At 52.3% G+C, this 9,006-nt stretch overlaps 1 pseudogene; it reads right to left on the reverse strand.

The window, feature by feature from the left end:
* Nucleotides 1-7,349: 7,349 nt before the first annotated feature.
* On the reverse strand, nucleotides 7,350-8,934 carry LOC113224600 (annotated as a pseudogene).
* Nucleotides 8,935-9,006: the final 72 nt, after the last annotated feature.

Raw genomic sequence — 9,006 nt, forward strand, 5'->3', positions numbered from 1 at the left:
TGGTGATGACTGTCATGATGATGATGATGATGGTGGTGATTATTATGATTATGATAGTCATGATGGTGGTGATGATGATGGTGATGATGGTGGTTGTTATAATGATTATGATGTTGATGGCGGTGATTACGGTGATAATGATATTGATGATGGTGATGATTTTTATTATGATGATTATAATAATGGTGGTGGTGATGATGGTCGTGGTGATAATGATGATTATGATGGTGATGATGACGATGATGATGGTGATGGTGATGATGGTGATGGTGATGATGGCGATGTTGGTATCCCAGAGAGAGAAGAGCATGAGGTGAGATCATGACAAGGCTCAGAGCACAATCCCACCACAAATGCTGTATGAAATATACTTATTATTGTTATAATCATCTCAAATTATTAGGTATGTGGAGACATTCCCCTCCCAGGGGCCATCTCCCCTATCCTGGGCTCCCTCTTTATAAACAGGAGCTGAGCTCCCCTATAGGAAACTTCCCTTCTGGTCTTCCCCTCAGCAGCACGCCCTCCATAGAGCATGTAAACTTCCCCCAGAGAAGGAGGAGACACAGGTGGGTCCCCTGACCCTGTACCAAGGGGGTCACTGTGCCTGGCATCCTGGAAAGAGTCATTAATGTAAGGAAACTTGTGTCCCTGAAATAGGCCATGATCAATGGCATTTGAGTTGTGCTTGGCTAAGGGATGGGAGAATGGACATCAGATGGCAGGTGCTGAATCATTTTACTAATGAAGCCTCTGCCTTGCCCACATCACGAGAAGTTTTCCAGCAGCTTTGGAGCCACTGCTTTTTTTGTTTGTTTTTTATAGAGATGAGGGGGAAGTCTCACTATGCTGCCCAGGCTGGTCTTGAACTCCTGGCCTCAAATGATCCTCCTGCCTTGGCCTCCTAAAGGGCTTAGATTACAGGTATGAGCCATCGTGCCTGGCCCAGGGCTACTGCTTTAAGGGAGGTGCAGCTGGTCTCCCCAGGCTGCTGTCTGCACATCTTAGTACATTAGCGTGGAGTGGGCAGGCAAAAATGTCACACACCTGCTGAATTCACTGTTTGGCTGATTATTAGTGAGGTGGGACATCTTTTCTTTTGTTTAACTGTTTTTTGATATTCCTTTTCTGTGAATTACCTGCTCGTAATATCTGCTCATTTTTCTACCACTCTTTCTTTCTGTTTGTTATTCACTTATGGAAGCCACTTAGATGTTGCATATACCAAACTGTTGACTATTAAGCATGAGGCAAACATCGCTCCTCAATCTGATCTATGTCTTTTCATTTGCGTATGGTGGTGGTGTTTACAGGAAGAGGTCTACAGTTCATCGCAAGGCTCTAGAGGGAATCAGGATATGCCAACCTGAGGTATGCCGTTTTGGCATCAGAATTCTTTTGAGCAGAAAGCACTAGAGTTCCTAAAATTCTTGATCTGCCTAAAACCAGAGCCTCCCCAAACAACTCCATTGTCCTAAGTCTCTCCCCAGGAGCAACTGTAATCTCTTCTTGGAGGTGAGAAGCCCCCCCGCCCACATCCCGGCAGACATTGTCACAAAGGACCATGTCTCCCATCTGCCCTCCTGAGGGCCCATTTATCTTTCTTTTTTTTTCCTTCTTTTTATTTTATTTTATTTTATTGTTTTATTATACTTTAAGTTGCAGGGTACATGTGCACAATATGCAGGTTTGTTACATATGTATACTTGTGCAATGTTGGTGTGCTGTACCCATCAACTCGTCAGCACCCATCAACTCGTCATTTACATCAGGTATAACTCCCAATGCCATCCCTCCCCCCTCCACCCTCCCCATAATAGGCCCCCGTGTGTGATGTTTCCCTTCCAGAGTCCAAGTGATCTCGTTGTTCAATTCCCACCTATGAGTGAGAACATGCAGTGTTTGGTTTTCTGTTCTTGCGATAGTTTGCTGAGAATGATGGTTTCCAGCTGCATCCATGTCCCTACAAAGGATATGAACTCATCCTTTTTTGTGGCTGCATAGTATTCCATGGTGTATATGTGCCACATTTTCTTAATCCAGTCTGTCACAGATGGACATTTGGGTTGATTCCACGTCTTTGCTATTGTGAATAGTGCTGTAATAAACATACGTGTTCATGCGTCTTTATAGCAGCATGATTTATAATCCTTTGGGCATATACCCAGTAATGGGATGGCTGGGTCATATGGTATTTCTAGTTCTAGATCCTTGAGGAATCGCCATACTGTTTTCCACAATGGTTGAACCAGTTTACAATCCCACCGACAATGTAAAAGTGTTCCTATTTCTCCACATCCTCTCCAGCACCTGTTGTTTCCTGACTTTTTAATGATTGCCATTCTAACTGGTGTGAGATGGTATCTCATTGCAGTTTTGATTTGCATTTCTCTGATGGCCAGTGATGACAAGCATTTTTTCATATGTCTGTTGGCTGTATGAATGTCTTCTTTTGAGAAATGTCTGTTCATATCCTTTGCCCACTTTTTGATAGTGTTGTTTGTTTTTTTCTTGTAAATTTATTTGAGTCCTTTGTAGGTTTTGGATATGAGCCCTTTGTCAGATGAGTAGATTGTAAAAATTTTCTCCCATTCTGTAGGTTGCCTGTTCACTCTGATGGTAGTTTCTTTTGCTGTGCAGAAGCTCTTTAATTTAATTAGATCACATTTATCTATTTTGGCTTTTGTTGCCATTGCTTTTGGTGTTTTAGACATGAAATCTAAAACATGCCTATGTCCTGAATAGTATTACCTAGGTTTTCTTCTAGGGTTTTTATGGTTTTAGGTCTAACAGTTAAGTCTCTAATCCATCTTGAATTAATTTTCATATAAGGAGTAAGGAAAGGATCCAGTTTCAGCTTTCTACTTATGGCTAGCCAATTTTCCCAGCACCATTTATTAAATAGGGAATCCTTTCCCCATATCTTGTTTTTCTCAGGTTTGTCAAAGATCAGATGGCTGTAGATGTGTAGTATTATTTTTGAGGGCTCCGTTCTGTTCCATTGGTCTATATCTCTGTTTTGGTACCAGTACCGTACTGTTTTGGTTACTGTAGCCTTGTAGTATAGTTTGAAGTCAGGTAGCGTGATGCCTCCAGCTTTGTTCTTTTGACTTAGGATTGTCTTGGAAATGTGGGCTCTTTTTTGGTTCCATATGAACTTTAAAGCAGTTTGGATAGGAAGAATCAATATCGTGAAAATGGCCATTTATCTTTCAATAAAGTCCTTTGCGTTTCCATAAGTGCGCCTCTACCCTCCCCACCCCCATTAGGACGAGATGTGAGCTCCAGAATCTCACTGCTCCTCTGGTATTTGTTTATTTCTGGGACACTCTCATGCATGTGAAGTTTAAAATGTCCAAATGCATGCTTTCTTCCTGTTTTTGTTTTTTGTTTTTTGTTTTTATTGAGACAGAGTTTCACTCTTGTCACCCAGGCTGGAGTGCAGTGGTCATGACGATGATGATGATGATGATGGTAACGATGATGGGTGATGATTATTATCATCACAGGACACTCGGCTCACGGCAACTTCCACCTCCTGGGTTCAAGTAATTCTGCTGCCTCAGCCTCCCGAGTAGCTGGGATTACAAGCATGTGTCACCATGCCTGGATAATTTTGTATTTTTTTTCAGTAGAGACAGGGTTTCTCCATGTTGGTCAGGCTGGTCTCGAACTCCCAACCTCAGGGCATCCGCCTGCCTCAGCCTCCAAAGTGCTGGGATTACAGGCGTGAGACACCGCGCCTGGCCACTTTCTTCCTGTTAATGACTTTCACCAGTTAGGCTCCCACCCACTGCAGGTGAGAGAGTAGAGGAGAAGTTTTCCTTCCCCTGCAGTTCTTTGAAATTAGTTTTCTCACCTAAACCTCCACTCTGCTCTCCCAGCAACCAGTGAAGGTTTCTCCATTAAATTTAGTTCAAGACTTTGTAAAAGCAGAAACCCAGGAGGAGAAGAAAGTCTGAGCAAAACAATCTTCTGAGCAGAGTTTCTGTTTTAATACATTTCCCCAGGAGATGGGTTTCGGCTGGAGGCCCTTTCAACCAGGTCGATCTTCGCCCAGAGGGTGGGGGGAGATCGGTCCCTGCCGGGTTCTTTGAGGCTCTTCCCAGTGTGAATTAAAGGATCGGGGCTAGAGCTTGGGAAAATCTCCTGGAGAATCCACGGAGCTGGGGGCTGCTGCCAAGGTCTGAGGTGCGGCCTCTGGAGGGGAGCCCTGCAGACTGCAGCTGCCCTGGGCTGGGGCTCCCGCTCGGGGCTGCCCTCTCTGCTGACCCACCGTGGTCAGACCCCGGTCTGGGTGGAGCAGCCACAAGACATATGTAGGTCTCAAAGGCTCCTCTCTTGCGCTCCTGGGGAACAAGGCGGCAGCGGACCCTGCTCTTTTCCTGCCTGGGCCACCATCTTCAACAGGTGAATGCATCTCTTTAAAGCCTGTGATGGAGGATGGAGGCTGGGGGATGGGAATGGGGAGGGGACTCCAGGAATCCCTGGGAAGGAGGAGGAGGAGAAGGCCCTGGCCTTCGGAGCCCAGCGAGGCCCCGTCCCCTGTGAAGGCTGCACTCACCCTGAAGTGTGCCTGTGCCCCAGAGATTTGTTTCCATGTCGGGGTCTCATCTGGCCAACTTCAGGAGCCTCCAGGTGAGCCAGGAAATGGGAACCTGTCATGTAGGGAATTCCCCATCCCGGTTAAATATTTCCCACGCCCACGTCCCGAGCTGGCAATGGGGCCTCCTGTATACGTGGTGAGTGTTCTCAAGAGGGGAACCTCCTCCACTTCCTGCCAATCACACACTTTTTAAAAACAAATCCACAAATTAAAACATTTTGACAAGCCGAAGAGTGGTGCATGTAATGCCCAATGAATGAGAAAAGAAATGTGAAAAATTCATGCCTTATTTCACTCTGTGTCACAAAAATGAATGTGTTGTTTAGGCTCATAAATTTTAGAAAGGAGTTTTTGCTAAAAAACAAAAATTGCAACCTTCAGAAATGTTGTCTGCTCCCACGGCTCTGAAACAAAAGCACGCCATTCTCAAAGCAGGAGAGAGCCCAGCTCTGCTCCCGGAAACACCCAGGGCCTTCACCCCAAATAGCGGATCCTGTGGGACCCTTAGCACTGGGGCCCTGGGGCACTGGGTGCTGGGCCTGCGTGGATTTCCCAGACTTGCTGGAATTCCGTGCTTTGGAGCAATCTCCTTCATGCGGGGGAAGCAGAGGAGAAGGCCCAGGGAGAACGGGGTGTAGAGAAACGACAGGTGCCCCGTCCTGGGGGAATCAGGAAGGGGTCCTGCAGCCCCTGGTGTGGCGCTTCCCCCATGCACAGTCCAGGCCCCCCACGGCTTCTGCAGGGCCCACCTCAGCTCGGGGTCCGGGCTGAGCCAGCGCTCTCAGTTTCTTCAGCTGGGAAATGGGTTGCTCAACCCACTTGCAGGGTTGTTGAAGCTCAGGCCATATCCTCAGGGACAGTCAGTTCTGGAAGCCACAGTCTGTTGCCTGCAAATGTGCTCCTCAGATCGCCTTCCCGCCCACAGCCGCTCAGCCCACCGTGGTACCAAGTGGCCAAAGTCTAAGGCCATACCGCCCTGAACGCCTACGATCGTCTGATTTCGGAAGCTAAGCAGGGTCGGACCTGGTTACAACTTCCATGGGAGACCGAATGGCGAAGGCGCTGGGCTTTCTTCCTCAAACCCCAGACCACAGCGCGATCCACAGGGACACTGTTGGAGGCCACGGGGCTCACAGGCCTGTCCCGGACCCAGCACCTTGGCGAAGGCAGTGGGGATCCCGGTTGGCCGCCCAGGGCCACAGTCCCTCCCAGAGCCAGACGCGGACGGGGAGGGAGCTCTCCAGGAGCCTCACGCGGGACACTGAGCACGGCCCCTCCCCGCACACGCGGTTGTCCATAAATGGAGACTTGACACATTCGTGGATTCTGTTTTCCCGGGAGGGTCGCTGGGACCGGTGTGAATTCTCCCGTCTCACCCCACAAATCCTACTCACAGGCATCCGCGAGCTTTCCCGTCTGACTTTGGACAAGTAAATTGTGTTTTCTCTTTAAAATGACAAACAGCGCGAGCTTCTGGCGCCCGTGTCAGACTGGAATAGAGACGCCGTCCCACGGGGGAGAGACGCTGACGGCTGAGAATTCTCTGGAACCCCCAGCGGCGCTGACATCCCAGCACGGAGCCCGCCCTGCGCCTCCCTCCCCGGCTTCAGGTCCCGCCTCGGCCCTGCCCACCCGGGGCTGCGCTCCTCGCAAGTCTGCGGCCCCCACGGGGCCCTGGGACCCAGCGCGGGTCTTCTGCGGACGCCTCCAGCCAGCGCCGGGTCCCTGCCCGGAGGACGCTAATGCGCGTCCTTAGGCAGGTGAAGCAGGTGCAGAGACGCTTCCTGCCCTCCCCACCCGCTGCCCGCGCAGCAGCCACCGAGCCTCGACCTGCGGCTCCCGAGTGCACAAAGTCCACGCTCCTGCCCGGGACCCTGAGTCAGGGCCTGTCCCACCCGCCGCCCCGCTACGGCCCTGACCCCTCCTGGGCACACGGGGCCGTCCCCGGAGGCGCCTCAGGCTCTGCCCTGCGGTTCCCCATCCCGCGCTGCTTCCTGCCCTCTGCTGCAGAGGGACTGTTCCTTCCGTTAAATCCCTTGTGCCTGAATCCACCCTGTGTGTTCTCTTTTCTCAGCAGGACGGTTTAAAAGCCCAGACCCCCTCCCTGCAGAGCAAATGTCCAGGCTTCAGTGGTCACTGTCACATCCCAAGATCCCCCTTCATCAGGGGCTACTCGAGACTGGGCTGAAGCCCCCTGTAGAGATGAGCTTGGTGGGCTCAGCTTTAGGGAACTTTGAGGTTCACTGCCCTTAGGAGGGGAGCCCTCTCCAGTTCTCCGCAGTCCCCACCACTCCCTATCGTCACCCCCGGGAACCTGCACTCCCATGTTCTGCCTGGGCCCTGAGGGCATTTGAGCCCTGGGCCCGTCCTGAGTCAGTTTTGAGGCTGGGCTGTGTGGAGCCATGGAAGGCCGTGGGCATGGGGCCAGCTCACTGTTGGGGGCCTAGTTTTCTCACTGTCCAGCCGTGTGATTCAGGACCCCCCCCCCCATCTCTATGTCTCAGTGATGACAACCCTGGCCGTGTGGGTCCTGGTGGGCCTTGGGTGAGTTCCTCTGCTCAGACCTGAGCACTTAGACCTTGCCCTAGCTCTGCCCTGTGACCTCGGCAGGTCACCCGGGGTCAGCTTTCCCACTGGAGTGTGGGGACTGGAACCAGCCACTCCCAGGTCCCTCCTCTGAGGTCTCTCTTGGCACTGGTCCTGGGGATAGGGCTGCAAGGGACTCTGGCCTCTCTCTCCCCTCTCAGTCCCACTTGCCTTTGTCCTGCCCCCTGAGATGAGGGCATGGACGGCCGGGTACAAGACGGGGAAGGCAACCTTGCAGTGGTGGTAACCCTGTGCGTTAAAGCTGGGCCTGGCACGTGGACCTCCTGTGACCTTCCCCACAGGCCCGTGAGGCCGAGCTCGGCACTGCCCAAGACCACACCATCCATGTGCAGTGGAGCTGGGGTCCAGGCTGCCCACCAGGGCAGTGACTGCAATGGCGGCAGCAAGGGATGGTCACTGTCATGAGCTGAAGCCAGGCGCTGCGCTGACCTTGAGGGAGGGCTCCATGCTTCCCCTTCCCACAGCTGCAGTGAGGCCTAGGAGAGTGAGGTCGGCTGTGGGTTTGAGTCCTGGGGTGCCCCTGGGCTGACAGGCCCCCCCAACCTGCTCCTCTAGTGCCCCAGCCCTGGCCCACCCACCTCCCCTCCTCTCACTGCCCCCCTGGCCCACTCTGCTGCGGTCTCAGTGCCTTCCCAGCCTGGGCATCATCTGGTGGGAGGAAAGTGAGGGCCCCAGACTGTGTGATCCTGGCACATGACTGTGATGTGAATCCTACAGCAACGTTGAGCAGTGTGCTACCTGGGCTACGTCACCTGCCAGCCCTGGTTCCTCTTCCTCTGCCTCTTCCTGCTCCTTCATTCTCCCTCAGAGCTCTAATTTTCACTGAGATTTTATGTTTCATTTAACAAATGTCTGTCTCCCCACTTGAACAGAACCTCCATGAAGGGGGAAGGGAAGAGTGTCTGTTGTATAAAAGTTGTATTTCAGGGCATAAAACAGTGCCTGCCTCAAAGGGAGGGCTCAATAAATATCTGTTGAATGAATACTTGCGTGGGTCAGCAAATGAATGGCTGAATGAATGATTTCTCCTTCCCCTTGGCACTGTCTGGAGTCCCCAGAACAGGCGTGGGCAGCAGTCCCCGGTCTGTGGCCTGTCCCACTAGACTCGGGGTCTGATGCTTGGTCTGGGTGGAGATCACCCACCAAGCTCCCGGACTGATCCTCTGCTCACAGGAAGCTGCGTCCGGCCCAGCTGCCAGGAGCTCGCTGCAGGGTGGAGGGAAGAGCAGGGACGATCTGCGAGTGCCTGAACAGTACACAGGAGCCGAGAAGCCGCTGCTTAAAATGCAGGCGTTGAAAGGAGTTTTGATTCCTTTTTTGAGTTGAATATGAGATTTCCGAGCAGCCATGACAACTTGGAGTGGTGGAGACGGGGAGTCCATTCCTCAGTCAGATGGAGGAGGGGGTCCCCCTGGATCTCCTCTCGGGGCTGGAATCCTGATACTTCATCTCTTCCCACCTGCCCTGGGTGTATCTGGAAAGCTCCTGGGAACAGGGTGGGTCCTTGTTTTAAAGGTTGTAAGTCGAGAGCACCTCACGTAACTGCCCGGGGGCGGCTCTGATGGGCCTCAGTCTGCTTGCGATGTCACACAGGAAGCCCCTGGGGCCTCGGCCGCTCAAGCCCTCCTGGGTCAGACCAGATCCCTGGGCTCCGCGGGCTCCTCTGTGAGTCCAGCATCGTTTCCTGCGCAGTGACCCAGGCCGGTCCCCGTGGGCTCTGACTAGGGGACAGTGGGACTCGGGGTTGGGGGGCCTGCGTGAGTCATGGCTTCACTGTCCACCGTGACTGGGAC

The sequence above is a fragment of the Piliocolobus tephrosceles genome, unplaced genomic scaffold, assembly GCF_002776525.5.
Source record: "Piliocolobus tephrosceles isolate RC106 unplaced genomic scaffold, ASM277652v3 unscaffolded_45391, whole genome shotgun sequence".
NCBI classification, from domain to species: Eukaryota; Metazoa; Chordata; class Mammalia; order Primates; family Cercopithecidae; genus Piliocolobus; species Piliocolobus tephrosceles.